At 41.7% G+C, this 15,970-nt stretch overlaps 1 protein-coding gene across 1 annotated transcript in view; it reads left to right on the forward strand.

Annotated features, from left to right (window-relative positions):
- VANGL2 (VANGL planar cell polarity protein 2) overlaps positions 1-15,970 on the forward strand; it is a 65,959-nt gene that overhangs the window by 20,084 nt on the left and 29,905 nt on the right. Inside the window, exon 2 of the mRNA XM_075844596.1 lies at positions 13,516-13,709. The gene's annotated coding sequence lies outside the window, so the exon portion shown is untranslated. The remainder of the gene's footprint in view (positions 1-13,515; positions 13,710-15,970) is intronic.

Raw genomic sequence — 15,970 nt, forward strand, 5'->3', positions numbered from 1 at the left:
ACTCTGTCCATCATTCAAAAAGCGCAAAAGTGGCCGTACACTTTTTAGATAGCTGTCGGCCAAACACTCGTTCGACCAAAAGCTTTTCCTCCCGACTTTCCCATGAACGCTCGACTCGAACACCCCCCCCCCCCCCCTGTACACATTAGTCAACCTGTCCCACAAAAATTGGCGGGTTTCGGTTGACTATCCTCTAGAGCGATTGGGCACCTTTTTTAAATCGGACCTTAATTTGGTTGGTTCATCCAGTAATGAGACCGTCTGACAATTATTTGAGGCCTTTCTCTGTCCTTGGTTAGAAAAAAAATATTTTTAACCAGTTTGATTCGTTGTTAATAAAAAAATTTTGACGCAAAAGCCTTTCTAGGCCGCTGGCCGTAATGGGTTCCAGCTTTTGTTTTTAATGCTGTAACAAACCACCCATTAGGCCTGGTGCTTGTTGCCCCTCTACCATCTTCTGTTTATTTGCAGGGAAAAAGTGGCATGACCCTGTGAGCGTCCTCTCGCTCAAGTCAATTATTTAGTAACTCTGATGTGTAGCCGGCGCTGGGCCCCCTCTTCCACGCCGGCCCCATAGCAGTGGCGTGGGTTACCGTTATGGTATGCCCAGACTTGCTATTGGAAACTGACTCAACAATCGGGTAACTGGGTGCTACCGAAAGGTCTGGCATCTAAGAAAGCCCCACAGATATAGGCAACATTTTCTTTACCCTGCAAGGGGTGAGAAGAAAATTGGGGGCCAACTGGCCCTTGGTTTTTGTTATGGGGACCACTCTGCCCTGTGTACACACTCTGGTTATAACATTGACTTGGTGGACCCAACCGGGTCATTAACGGGCCTTTTAAGGAACTGATCGAGGGTTTGGCTTGTCATGTGTGCCCCCTGATCTGTGCCCTCTCCTCAATTCAGCAGAACTGATAGTGGCTACATGACACATTTCCAAGTCCGGACCGAGCGTGGTTGTTTGACTTTGATACGGCATCGTTGATCTCTTTATCTTTGAGACTAATTCTTAAACTGGATTGTCCTGTGGATTCTCGCCACATCCCATGACCTGAGAGGGCTAAATTGACGCAGAGGTTGCCTTGTCATCTCATGTCCCAGACCCCAAGTAACTTTGGAACGTTGTCATTAACCCAAAATTAGAGATGAGCGATTCGATTCTACACTAATGGAATTGGCTCAGTTTCCAAAAAGTTTTTGGAGTCGGCAAAATCTGAACCATTTTCTCTCAAATCGTGGCAAAAAGGCCCCAATTGGCTGCTTTTATATACGATGTGCCCCTCCGCCGGGGGTCGCGTGATGTGCCCCTCCGCCGGGGGTCGCCTTCAGGATGGGAGCAGAGGTGCTGCCCAGGAAGGAGACCTGTATAACCGGGGATCGAGGGAGGCTTAAAGATTACATAAAACGGGGCAGAACTAACAGTAAATTAGGAAGTGCCATATATCCTCTTATCCTGTGTCTGATTCGGGTTTCCAGGGCAATCGGGTCACTTGTAGTGTGTGGCACATTTTTTGTGGATTGCATCACTCCCGAAACGAATTTCAGGAAATCGGCTCATCTCGACCAAAAATGTTGTTGGTCGGAACAATCCAGGTTGAGAATACAAACCCCAGACGCTGACAATACCTCATACCTCCTACCCATGAGCCTCTACCACCGTGTTTCATACTCCAAGTCGCATTGACCAGGATAAGTGCTTCAGTCTGGCGGGGATTATCGTGTGTATTTTTCTAGGACAGCCGACACCTCGGCGTAATTATAGATAAATGCTCCTTTGTAAACAAGGTGAGCGGAGACAGCAAGTTGGGTGTAGTCACCCCCCCTTCATGTGTTCACTTTTGTCGAGTTGAATCTGTTTCAACAAGAGTGTGTCAGGCGGCCTCCACCTTCAAGGCATGACGTAAGGGGCCTTCAACGAGACCTAGACAATGGAAGTCCTACAGGAGACGCTTTCCCGTGATTCTCCTCTTCGTGTTGTTAGTGGTTAATCTAAAGTTTTTGTCTAACCCTGCACTAATAGAGATGAGCTTGTGGACGTATTTTGGGCCAACTACAAGGCCCCCAAATTGCCCTTATGGACTATGGGAGCAAAATACAATGCAGAAATATGAATGTACTGCTTATCTTTAACCCAGTCCGAATCAATGAGCGACCTTACGTGTAGGCACTTTTATCCAACATAGGTTGACCCTCCGCTTTCCGGGAGTCCTGAAGGTAAATTTTCCTACACTGGTTCGGGGGTAAATCCTTACATAATTAGGCATATTTGCCATTCAGGAATATTGAACCGCTACGCGACAACTCAAGTGGCAGCATTTATAAAAATCAGTTTTACTCAAAATGGGATTTGTTATATTTTTGAGGATGATTCAAAAACATCTACTGGAATTTTTTGATATATTTTTAAAAATTTTTTTTTTTTGGGGGGAATTGGGCTTTTACAGAATGGCGAGGGTACGGGGAGGTGTGTTTCCATCCATTCTGGTCTTATGGCTTTACTGCTCACAGGGACGTTGTCTCGTTATATTATGCAGCCATTCCGTCAGCGCCCTCCTGCGCTCTGTCAAATTCTTCATCTTTACCTGTTGTCAGCGCTGTCCTGCATCATTACAGGCTCCTCGCTGTGATCCCCTCCAGAACAGCACGGCACTTCTACTTGCAGACGTGTAGCAGCGTTCCTCGTCTTTGAGGGAAATTAGAGTTGATGCCTCAAGATCAAATACAAAAACGTCCGATTTTTTTGATATTTTATTTTATTCGTGTTACGAGTAATTCTACGGAAAAATGTTGCCCAGTTATATTGGCAACTTTCCAAACCTCTTTTTGGGAAACCCTTTCCACTTTCATGCCACGTGCTAGGTTCCCTTTCGGCATCGGAAACCCAAAAAGGGTTTTATTTCCCGAAGATCTATTGAATCCATCTGGTCGCCATTCAATAAGGTGTTTGGCACTGAACGCCCAGTTTCTATGTGAGGTGCCTCCTTCCTGGCACAGACCACTGGAGGGGTAACAGGGCCTTGCGTATACAGCTGTACTGTTTGTTTATACAGTCTGCCCTTTAGGGTTTGTCTCCATGTGTTTCTGGGTTAACCAAATTTTGAGAGGGTGGGGGGTGGAGGACTTCTTCATTGTGAGGCTCCTTCTTTCATCTCGGCTGGCTAATGTCATGGAGAGAGTGTTTGGTGAGGGGATGGAGTTTCTTCAGGGGGCATCAACTGAGGTCTGGACGTTGCATGAGAGAATGATGGATTACACAAAATGGTTTTAGTGCGGCGGTAGCAGCTGGCCGTTCTCCACAGGACAGCAGGTTGAAATGGTCTGGACTTCGGCTACATTTTGCCTTTTGTGCCGGTTGCTACTTAATGAGGAAAACACTCGAAATCTATTCATCGGAATCTAATTTTTTATTTTTTTTTATTTGTGACACAAAATGAAATTTGTGTTTTACAAAATGTTGTCAATTTAATCGATTTTTGTGTTTTTGTTTTTTTTTTGTTTTTTTTTTTGTGCATTTTGTTCACATGCTTTTTTTGTGGACTTCAAAAATACACTTTGCATGTTGTATTTTATTTTTGTATTGACCCCTGAACCCGTTCTCTGAACAACATGTGTCCTGTAAACATCCAATCAATTTTGTAAATCTGAAAACAATTTTGTGAACACGGAAGAAATTTTGTGTCTATTATGAAATGCGTAAGCACAGAATAGTTTTTGTAATAAAAATCTGTACTTTTTGTCATAAAATGGCGATTCGGCATGTTATAATTTTGAGGTCGGTATCTAAGTAAACCCATTAAGGAAACCCAATTCTCGGCGGATTTCTTTTTGGCTTCGGTTCCAAGCCGTCTCTTTATAAAACAGAAGCTATAGACAGGTAACAACAGGCCTGGGATTAATCAGAAGAGCATTTGTTGAAGGATTTGATTGCCACAACGAGATCATCCCCCGTCTTAATTCTCTATGTAGCATGTCATCTCTTTACGGAGAGGATTTTTGGCTAGAGTGTATTATTTGCGCTCTTGTAATTCTTAAATCTCCTCATAATTATAGTTCGTTCTATAAGACGGTTAGTCATTTGATGGAAATAATTAGATCGGCAGCTTCAATGTATTTTTTTGTTCTATATCTCTTAATACGGAGAGTCTTCAATGTGGGATCAACTCGGGGAATGATGAGTCTTAAAGAACCTGGATTATAGCGTCGAGGGTTTCCAGTGCGTCGGTCAACGAGCTACTTGGGTTTTAGGCGGGACACGGTGGGATGATATTTTTTGTATAATCTCGGATTTCGAAGACGGAACTCCAGCTCAAGTTGAACCATCACGAGACTCCACCACTGTAAGGCCACAACAATATAAAAAAAATCAAGGGAGAACCACCTCGACTCCACCTTGTTTCCTATTCTTAGCATGAGGATCTATCAATTGGGTAGGGGTAGATTTTTTTTGCTTTTGTCATGATGGGTCCTCTCGCCTTCAATACACCTATCGTTGCCGTGTTATGGGTGTTCAGAGCTTGTCCTGTTTCAGACGGGCCGTTTTAAGCCCCAGACGGAACGCCCACAAACCCATTTAGAAACGCCCAGTTTGGATTCATATCTGCATGAACTCCACCCCCTTGAGGCCCGTTTTTTTAGGACAATACCATGAAAAACGGGACAGTTGGGAGGTATGCAGGTGGTCTCCAGACCATAGATGATGTGGAGGCAGCAAACACTTGATGTCCGCAATGTGGGAAAATTTTGTTAAGATTAACTTTTTGTCAGGCTCCAGAAGAAGACCGGGCAAGCTAAGCACCACCCTTCAGATTCTCCATAGACAAAATGGAGGGTGTTATTTGGAACTAGACCCCTGTTTACAGATTTCTGTAGGACATTGTTTCAACTGCTGGCAGATACCAGCTCCTTGTTAAGATCTTGGATCGTTTTTTTCCGGATGCTCCACATGACTGTAGAAGAGATTCCTTTTATCCTTCATGTGAACGGTTCTTGACCTGAACCAGGGCAGCGCCAATCTCCTCCACGTCAAGCTTTAATGTTAGGACAAAGTCGGTCACAGTGGACAATTTTGCCTCTTTCGGGTATTGTTTACAATCACCGACGCCCGATGAAATATTTTTGGGTCCTTACGTTTTTTGTTTTTTTTGCCTCGTTGAAAATATTTTTGAGGTTGGAGGTATGGCCATTTTTTTTATTTTTTTTTATTCATGTTGAAGGAGCCATGTGTCCCATTATGAGGGAATTCAACGTTTTGCTCTGTCCTTGAAAAATGTGTTTGTGTTGGCTGGTGGGTTCGTTGGAGGCTCTGCGAACTGTGGCTGGTTCTTGGAAAGCTTGGCACCCCGTAAGATACTTGAACCTCTCCTTAAAAACCCTTGGCACTGTTGATGACCCACTGTGTCAGGGGTACGGGTGGTGGGTTGCAGGGATTTCAATTTAGAGATGGAGCTCTCCTTTAAGTACTTCCATCTATCACCGTTTCTTGTACTCACTCGTTCTTGGCATAGACCCAGTGTTGAGTTATAACTCTCTAAGCTTGTGGTCCACTGTCTGGTAGGGCCCCTTAACCCTTTGATGTTTTTGCTGTAGGTTAATACCCAACAGATTTTTCTTCTTTGTGCCTGCAGTTCTGTTTTATGTATGTCTGGAGTAATGGCTGGTTAATGTCATTCTGCAGGCATGTTGGGTAATTTGGAGTAATTACACATAAAAATATTGCCTTGAAAATGCCCTTTTTTCTTCCGGAGACCTAGAGCAAGAAGACCGGCTTGGGACAAGTGGTAATCCTATAGCGGTATTTCTCCTCGGTTGAACTGGAGAGGGGGGCATATTCAAGAAAGAATTAAGCCGGGGCCATTGGCTCCTGTGTCGAACGCCTTGCATTGTTTTTGCCCAAAATTTTGGTTTAGCCCACAAAATGTTTGTCTTCCCAGAAGATGGGTTGGGTTGTCCTTTTTGTTTACTCAACTGATCCTTTTTTATTCTTTACAAATCGATAAGTCAAACTAAGAAATATTTTTAGATTTGTGGGAAAAGTACACTAGAAATTGGGCCGATTTGGCAAATTTTTTTTAAAATCCAAAACGAGGGGAAACCTCCTTCTCCAGTGACCGGAACGTGAACCTGCCCCAAGCAGCGGTCTGCCGACCCTAATAATTTACTGTGCAAGTTTGCTAATAAATACGCAGCGCAATGTACACAGGATGTGAAGTCTGTCTGGAAAACCACGTGACCAGCTGGAAAGAAAAGGTCGCCGAGAAAAAAGGATCTTAGGAAAACGGTTGAGTATCTGATGTTTATGGCTGGGCTTACACATAGCAATACCTGCTACAGCCCGACATATAACACGGATACACCTGCACTGTAGTAGGATGGGCGGGAGGGCGTTGGGTTAGATAATAACTCGAATGTTTTTGAAATAGAGGACGCAGCCAAGTTTTGAATTGGGGAAAATGCCCTTTTAGTCCCACTTTTTAGTCCCACTTTTTGAAATATTTTCCCGTCCTCTGCTGTTTTTGATATTTTTCCCTTGCCCCACCCTCCCTCTAAATGCCAAAAAGTTGTAAAGTTTGTACAATCGCTGCCAGTGTTTTTTTGTATGAGGGTGAAAGGTTCATGCCCCCGGGTGCTGGAATGAACTAAACAGTAGAACAATACAAGATTATACCCTGGCAGCCTTGGCGTTGTTAAACACGAGTCGCTACAGAGTTTCTCTGATTGATTTAGGGGGTTATGGCTGTAGGTTCCAGTCCCGGGATTGGTTCTCAAGGCGGCCGCTGGCAAGGCGTTTTATTGGCTCGATATGAATTATGTGTCTTTTATTGTTACTTGGTACAATACCGCACTGTTGGGAGATCTCTGTACAATTCCTTCAAGTGTTTTACCACCTTCTAAAAGGAAACGTTACTAAGCTTCCCGTCCAAGGTGGGGCCTCAGTGTTTTGTTTGTTTTTTGTTTTTTTTTGTTTTTTGAAAATAATTTTGATACCATGTGGTCGTAGATTGACAATATTTAAACATTTTTTGTGTAATTTGGCAAATTCGCTGTTTTTGTAAATTTTCTTCTACAACATATTGCCCATTTTTAGGCTCCGTTGTGTAAATACTGCGGGTTTTCCGCAACGGAATTAGTTGTGGAAAATCCGCAGCAGATACAGTTGCAGCAAAGTGGATGAGAGAAAACAAATCTCATCCGCACGCTGCGTAAATATTGAACGGAAAAAAAACTCTCAAATTGACCTGCGGTGCAGAGTTTTATTCCGCAGCATGTCCATTTGTATTGGCGTAAACGCTTCTTATTTGTTGTGGGTTTTCCCCATTGAATTCAATAGGGAGGAAAATCCCGCAACAAATAGCAGTTGTTGCGGTGGGTCCGGAGCGATTCTGCTGCAAAAACGCAACTCAGGAAAAAAGAAAAATCTTATACTTACCCAGAAGTCTGTTTCTTCCTCCAAGCCCGCCTCCTGGATGACGTGTCATCCCATGTGACCACGGCAGCCAATCACAGGCTGTAGCGGCGGTCACATGGGATGAAACGTCATCCCAAGAGGCCGGTCTGGATGATGTCAGAGGGCCGGCCTCCTGGGATGACTCTTCATCCCATGTGACCGACGCTGCAGCCAATAATAGGCTGCAGCGTTCTCCTGGGATGACGTTTTAGTGCGTTGTGTTTTTGTTTTTTTTTTGGTGGTTTTTTTAAGTTTCGTCTTCTGGAATATAATTCTACCATAAATTATATATATTTTGTTTCTTTAAATTAACCAGGCAAAGTGTATTTCCGTAAGGCCTGATTCAGCCGAACGAGTGCAAACTCGGACGTGAAAAATGGCCGTTTCTCAAAACAGTCGGGACCCGTTTTCACACATCCTTCATAGACTTAAGTCTATTGCGGGAACCGTGAAAACGGATAAAAATAGGACATGCCCTTTTTTTTTTTTCCACGGGCTCTTCACACAGTCCGTTATAACAACGCCCATGTGAACGGCCCCATTGAAATACATGTGTCCGTGTGACTGCGTCTTTTTAACGGCCGTCACGCGGACCAGATATATACGCTTGTCTGAATTCGGCCTTACTAGGATTGTACAGCTTGAGGGATATCTCAACGCCGCTATTTCGAGAAACTGTATTCTCCGAGACAAAAGCCTTGTTTTGGCGTTGAAATTTCCCATAATCCCCTGTTTTCGGATCTCCGTAAGATTTATTATACATGGAGGATCGCCTTATCCATTATTTACAATATGCCGCCCTCACTCCCCAGGGCTGTCTGAGACCTAAACCATCAAAATCCCTTAACCCGTGCTGACAAAAATAACAAAAAAAACAAAAACACAAATTTTTCATTTTAATAAACAAAATAATTGAATTTTTTTTCGGCTTTTTTCCACCGCACACCGAATTTAAAATGATTTTCCTGCAAATTAATAGGGTCCTTGTGGGATTGGTAGGTGTGAATATTAATCGGCCCTCGACTGCGCTGTTCTCTTCTGATTCTGGCTGGTGAGAAAATGAACGCGGGTAATTGACAAAAAAAAATACAGAAAAATGTAAACCCACAAAATATTAGTGTTTCGCAAATTCCTGAACCCCCGGCCCTTGTTTAGGGCTGAGATTGCAACAGTTCTGGCGATGTATATACAGAGACGGCTTATAAATCTTCTACGGTGTATTGTTCCAGACAGGGTGAAAAAAAACAACCAAAAAAAAAAACCTCCCATGACATATGACTGTTTACATGAATGGCCTTTGCTTCCCGGCTCTGTACATTCAGCACTCTGCAGATTTTTTTTTTATCAAGATGCTAGACATTCGGCTTATTTTTAAAAGGAAACAAAAAGCATTAATTTTGTCAAAATTTATTCTAAAATTTCCAATTTTTTTGAGGATTTTTTTTTTTTTAACATGGACATTTTGGAAAGAGTCTCAATTTCCTAAATGTTTCCTATTTTAATATTCCTTTAAGTTGCTTTGCAATAAAAATTCTCATTTACTGAAGCAGAAGCAAAGTCGTGTTTTTGTTGGACCAGAATTTTTTTTTTTTCGAGTGTATAGACCTATATATATTTTTTTACCATTTTTAATTCTTTACATCTAGACAAATGGAGGCAGTAGGAACCACATTGCTTCTTCATCATTCATCCTAAATCCTATGAAACCCAAATGAAATGACCCTTGATCTCCATCTTCCCAGCTACTTAAAAAAAATGTATATAAATTTTTCGATTTTTATTTTAATTTTTTTTTCTTTTTCTTTATTTATTTTTTTATTTTATTTTTGGTTTTAAACTTTTTTTTTTTTTTTTTTTTATCTGGACACTCTTAACTTAGATTTTTGTTTTTTGTGTATATTTTTTTTTAATAGTGGTAATTTGCCTGTCATAGTGTTTTTAGCTGGGCCCTGTTAATATTTGAATTCTCCCCCCCCCCCCTTCAATTGAAGTAAATTGTATTATTTTCTGACTACAACAAAGGCCGTGTAGAGAAGGACAATATTTTAGTGCTTTCTGTGGGTGGTGATAATGTTGTGACAATGGGCTTAAGAATTGCTAATGCTCCGTCCTCCCTGGCTAGAAATGAAATTTATTGCTCTCTGGGAGAAGGTTATGGAGATCTGTGGTTTAAGGGAAGAGGAGGGGGCACTTCACCTTCCCCCTCCCCCTACACATGCATTCAGTATTAAACAGATTTGACAGTCGTAACAATACAACGAAGGTCTGGTTTATTCTGGATGGAACTTGTCATGTAATTTTTATATATTTTGTTTTCTTTTTTTGACTTTTTTTTATCACATTTTTTTAAATTTTATATCTTTTTTTATTTTTGGACCTATTTTTTATTTTATTTTTTAAGTGAAAACCATGTAAGAAGTGTGGTGCACTAAATTAGCATATATTCTATTCCTTTTGTGGTGCACATCCTTTTTCTGGTCTGAGGACCACATTTTCAGATTGTACTACCCCCAAGGGCCGCAACAAAAATTAAAACGGGATCACCATCTGAGACCTTTATGGTATTTTGACAGGATATGTGATAAATGTCTGACCGGTTGGAGTTTGGACTCGCAGCTCTCAAGAGAAAGTAGCAACAGCCGAGCATTTCTCAACTCCCATAAACTACAATGGAGAAAGCGCATGTGTGGCCCCCTCTCTCCTTCTTGATCTTCTGTTTTGCACTCCAGAGAAGATCCCCCTTCCCCCTCCATTCTCCCGTTATATGGATGCCCTCCATTAGTTCCAGCCACACAGTGCTCTGGGACAGTGGCAGCCGTTTAGTTCCCCCCCACAAGAATGTCTGTGCCCGAATTGTCGGAGGGGCACATGCAACGGCGTTGTGGGCCGCACGTTGTGCACCCCAGCTTTAGGTGTTCACTAGGTAGATTTTGGCATTTTAAGGCATGCTATTGATTGAAGTTACTGTAGGTTTCCTACTGATCTTACAAATTGCTAAGGCCAAGTCTATGGCCGTTTCGGACGTATATATGTGACTCAATTCTCCGGTGACACCAGGACAACTATCTTGTAGTTGGATTCAACTTTTTGAAGGAGGAGACCTAAATGTTCCTATTGCACTGCAACTCAAGGAGAAGGGAAAAGTTACGGGTCTCGAGTTTTTATGAAAGCTACATCACACATTTCTAGTTGTGTGACCCATTTGAGGTTAAGGTCACATGGTTGAAAGACCGTGCGCTGTCCGGTCTTGGCCAAACTGAACAGAACTGGGGTCAAGGTGTATCAAACCAACCAGAGAAACACGTACATGGAGATGGTATATACTACCAGAAATTTTGTGACTTTTTTTCCTCTGGTGGCTTCTTCTAATTTTTCCAAAAACATTCTGAAAGGTCTACTTGCTACTGATGAAATTGCCCTACTGTGTGCCCCTATTACGGAGAAATTAAGATGGTGAGCCCCATTGGGGGCAGTAACTGATGTGAGATTTTTGTAAAGCCCATTCTTGCAAGTACTCTAGATAGATGGTGACTACTAACATCTTCTCATATTTTTGAGACTTCCTATGGACCATGACCCCTGCCTCCTACCTATATTGTATATCCTTAACTTTACACATAAGGAACCCAACTCCGATGAAACCAACTATGACCCACGGCTTACAGACCATACACCAGCACTAATATGGTATCTAGAAGCAGTGGAGATCCTTCAGGCCGAGGCCTCAGATGTCGGATGTTTCCAGGGCACCATGAACGTCTGTCTCTGGCTTCCTACACCGTCTGCCCTTCAGGCCTGTGCTTTGTTACCGGTCTCCCGTCCTTTGTCTCGCTGCCGGAGTCGTTTCACGGATAATGTACTTTGTTCCTTGTGTTCATACCTGGGTTTGTGTTCACTCTGTGTCTACAATGGTTGCTGCTTGAATAGAATACCATATTATTCCATGGTGTCATACGACTTGTTAACCCCTTGTAGACCTTGGAGGAGGTCCGCCAGATCCTTTGCATTTCAAATTACCATTGACATACCTTTCACAAATATTTAACTTGTAAAGGCAAACACCTTGTATTCTGTCTTCTGGCCGTGTTATCTCCTCGTGTTCCCTCTCCTTCACCCTTCTGTTTTGCTGTCTTTAACTCTTTTTGTTGCTCTTTTAGGGCCTATATGTTTATTTGCCGCCCTTGGGGGTCACCTCACTCTTTGGATATAGTCATTTGTGAATTTGGTTGCCCTTGTACGTACTTGAGGTCATCTTGCTTTCTTGGTGGACCCGTTTTATTGACCACATGAGGTCTCCTGGGCTAAGTGTCAACCTGACCTCTTTAGTTGTCCCCCACCTATGGGCCTCATCTTAGCCTCCTTCCTTCCTTGGGCTGTGTTTCCCTTTTAGCTTCGACCCTTAGATGGGCTAAATTTCCCTTTTTGGTTGCCCTCCTCTTGGTTTCCTCCTTTTTTTTATTTTTTATTTTTTTTATTTGCATTTTTCTTTTGGCCACCTCGATCATTGACTGACTGCTACCAGTTTGGGCAACTTAGCTGATCCCTTTTTGAACCAGCACCAATAAATGGCAAGGTAGTCCATAATTCCTTCCTTCTCCACCTAGGTCTACACTTCTACTCTAATTGAGCAGCTCAAAATAGTTCCGTGAAGTGACTTCCATGCAATTCGAGTTTCCTCTCCATATTTTTCTGTGGGGTGACTGTGTACAATTTCTGCAATTGTTGACTTTCATAGGGCGTAACTTTTGCTTTGATGGCCAAGAAGTTGCACGTTGATATTTCCTCCAACGTTCTGGCTGTGCAGAATTTTTGTATTTCTCTAGGACGCAGCTTCCCAACCTAGTCTAAAGTTTCCTTCTACCTCTAGCCCTATTGTCTAGTCACTTGGTCCCCCCCCCATCCTAAAAATAATAATGCATTTTCCCTCTCGTTCTTCTAAAATCACGCAGAATAAAACATTTGGTTAAAGTTTCGATCCATTGCCTGGATGTTGGTCAACTCTTCCTTGCAAAATTTTTGTCTCCAGATGCCCAATTAAATTTTGTAAAATTCTTCGGCCACTTTATTCGCGGCATAATGTTTCATAGCCCGCTTCCGGGACTCGGGAGGAATGTGTGAGGCAGACTAGGGAGATATTGAGAATTTTTATGGCTGCCGGTCAGTATGCAGACATTAAGAGCTGCTGATGATGGATGAGGTTGGGATGAGGTAATGAACTCTCATCGTGTGAGCGTGGGACTGACTATCTAGGATTTCCTAACAGTTCCTTGGATTTCCAGATCCAGGAAGAAATTAATATTCCCTTTTTTTTTTAAAAAAAAAAAAGCCTTTTAGCTCATACTCAGCGTGTCTGGCTGTTCACGGACCCATTGTCAAGTCAATGTTATGTGCTAATGTGTGGCCATTGCCGTACCTGCCCATTCATCATGTTGGCAGAAATCCTATACATCATATATACCCTCTAATTTATTCGGGGGGACTGGGTAATATATACGGGTACTGAACTGTGGATATTATGGTCAATATGTAATTTTCCTTGGACCGGTTGATTACCAAGAACCATTGCTTACAAGTGATGCAAAAAAAATTTTAGAATATTTTTTTTTTTTCATTTTGCTTATGGAGAAATCTATGAAAAAATTCTATCATGTATGTAGGGTCGGACAATGTTCATTTCACCGTCGGACTCTCCGTTTTGGAGCCTCCGTCGGTAGTAAAGTGATTTTTGACGGGAAGAATCTCGCAACATTCAAATTTCTATTCTTCCAATCAAAATGATGGAGCCCTGATGGACCCCATTAGTCTTTGGTGTAAGTCATGTGATGGATCCGGCTCTGCCGTGTTGGTTATACGGAATCCATGACGGCGGTGTAAACCGAGCCTACCAGTGTAATGTAATAAGAATTGTTAAATCTGATGCCTCCCACTTTTTTTTTTTTTTTAGAAGAAAATCTTTATCCTTCTCCCCGTCTCAAATCTAGTCCTGGTCTCTTGCATTATCTATAAATTGTATGTTTGTTAGTTTATGCTATTTAACCTATAGTGTTTTTGTTGTTTTTTTTTGTAGGTCTTTGGTTACTATATAAAGAAGTCTCCTATAAGAAATATCAATGGTGAATATTTGAGGAAATCTATCAAATTTTTTTTTATTTAGTCTTTTTAAAAAAAAAAAAATTCAAATCGAAGTTACACTAAGATGCACAAAGGATCGTAGGATTAATCCACACAACCCGAGCCCGTCTATCCTGTGATCCTAACCCGGTGAGTGTCCATCTGCAATATGTACTGTTCTTTCTTCTTTCAACTAAGGAAGCCATTTTTTTTTTGCTTATTTGTTTTATTTATAAATGTATTATTTATTTATTTTTTTGTGTTTTTTTTTTTTTTTTTTTTAAATTTATAAATGTGAACTTTTTTTTATTATTATTTTTTTCCAATTCTTATGACTTCTTGGGTCATCTTTCATGGTTGTTCTCCATTTCTTGGATGAGACCATTTGTGGGTATGTTAAGTTACCAAGTAATTTTTTTTGTAAAATTTTTAGTTTAATCAAGGGTAAGGTGTGGGGTTTAATCCAAATACATATTCGTATTCATTATTTCAATCTTCTCCATCATTATCTGTGCCTGAGTGAAACGTAATATTTCAGATTTTTTTTAAAATTTCTATTTTTCCTCGCTTTTATGCCATTAGGCAAAAACACTAAGGGCCTGATGACCGTAGCTGCTCGGTGACAGGAGTTTGTCGTCTTGCACTGTAACTTTTACGCTTTCTCCCAACTTTTAGAAAAAAAATGCGTATCGGAGGTATCTTGTGATTCCATTTATTTCTTTCTTTACGTTTTTCTTATGTTATTTGTGTGCCATATGCTTCACGTGTACTACGCAACAACGGTAAACTGGTCTGACCCTCTGAAACTCAGCATTTTCCCGAATGTTGACCCTAGTTATTGTCTTTGTGTTACAGATCTGTGACGGCAATGATTTAACTCCATCACATTACAGAAGCGGCCATCGGTTGCTTGTTTTTGACACTAACATATAGTCTACGGTAGAGCGGTGTACATGTCTGTCTACCGTAGCCGACTAACACAATTGCCCAGTCACCTAGGGCAAATATTCATTGGGCGGCCCTCACCCTGTTCGCGAAGGCAAAGTATTTTGTTGGCTTTCCCCCCCCGGTAACCCGCATGTGCCCAGCTAGCCCGCCTTCCCCAGCTAAACCGGATAGGTCATAACAAAATTCCTAGAAAGTGTTGCTGGTTGGCTGATTCGTCTACAAAGACTGGGGTATTATGTAGGAATCGGAGTCTCTTTTTCACTTGCGTAATGAAAGTCGTGAGATTCCCACTCTCGTCATTGACATGTCGAGGTGACTATGCCGATTCCCAGGCCGGAGTTTGTCGCGTCCGGCTTGTTTATATTTTCTTTTCCTGAAGGATGCAGAACAGGTTTGCTGCGAGACTTTCTGGTCCTGGATCTCAATTTGTCACTTGTCGTCCTGCTGTAATTTAATACCTGGGGCCATTGTCCCTTTTAATTGGCTAATGCCATTGGCTTGGATAACCAGAGCTGACGGAGTGACTAATATTTTTATTTTTTATAGCTCTAATACGTCTTAGAAAAAAAAATGAAGCATCCTGTTTAAAAATAAAAAATAAATAAAAATCGCCTACCGTTTTGTGTATACAGCTCCTATGCAAACATATGTGTCTCTGTGGTTAGGTGTATTCTAGACGTGTCCCCCTCTCCTTGTAATCCACAGACCGTAGAAAGCGGGCAGAAGCAGCGGGCACAGCCTCCTTATATTTACGAGCGTTGCTGTATTTTCAGTTTTCGGGGGGGGGGGGGGGGTAGTCTTTGACTTCTTGGAATTGTAACTGGAACATTTGCATTGAAGTTCCTAAACCAGACCGCAGTGAATCTTTTTATATTTTATTGATCATGTGCAGCTCATTAAAGCAGAAACATTTGTGCAACTAGAAATTCTTTGCCAGGCCATAAATTTGACAAAATTATTCCAAAATGTTCACGGCCTCATGGAACCTTCCGTACAACATTCTGCGTATGTTTAAGGAGCTAATTATTTACTTACCAGCTCTTCAGTGTGAGGGGACCTCTTAAAGGGGCTCTCCAGAACGCTATAAATATAGTTTCTGGGAAGAACACACGTCTATACAGGTGCGTATAGAATTTCTATGTATACTCCACATATGTATCTACCTGTTAGGGCTTATTCACACTGCAGTGTCCGTTGGAGCTTTATGTCGAGAGATACTCATGACGTATACCTCCCTAAAGCCTCTGCCATATAGACGTACAGTGCCATACGTTGACTTTAGGCTTCCATTGTAAAAAAGGTTTGGATACCTCTGTATGCCATAGTGGAGTTGACTACGCTATTCCATACAGCAAAATAGAAGATATACTGATGTATACCTGCCCAAACTCCAAAAGGATACAAATAGGAGAAAAATGGACCAAATATACTAGGCGCTGCTGTTTGGAGAAATATTTAATAAA

This window comes from Rhinoderma darwinii, chromosome 12 (genome assembly GCF_050947455.1).
Source record: "Rhinoderma darwinii isolate aRhiDar2 chromosome 12, aRhiDar2.hap1, whole genome shotgun sequence".
Classification (NCBI taxonomy): Eukaryota; Metazoa; Chordata; class Amphibia; order Anura; family Rhinodermatidae; genus Rhinoderma; species Rhinoderma darwinii.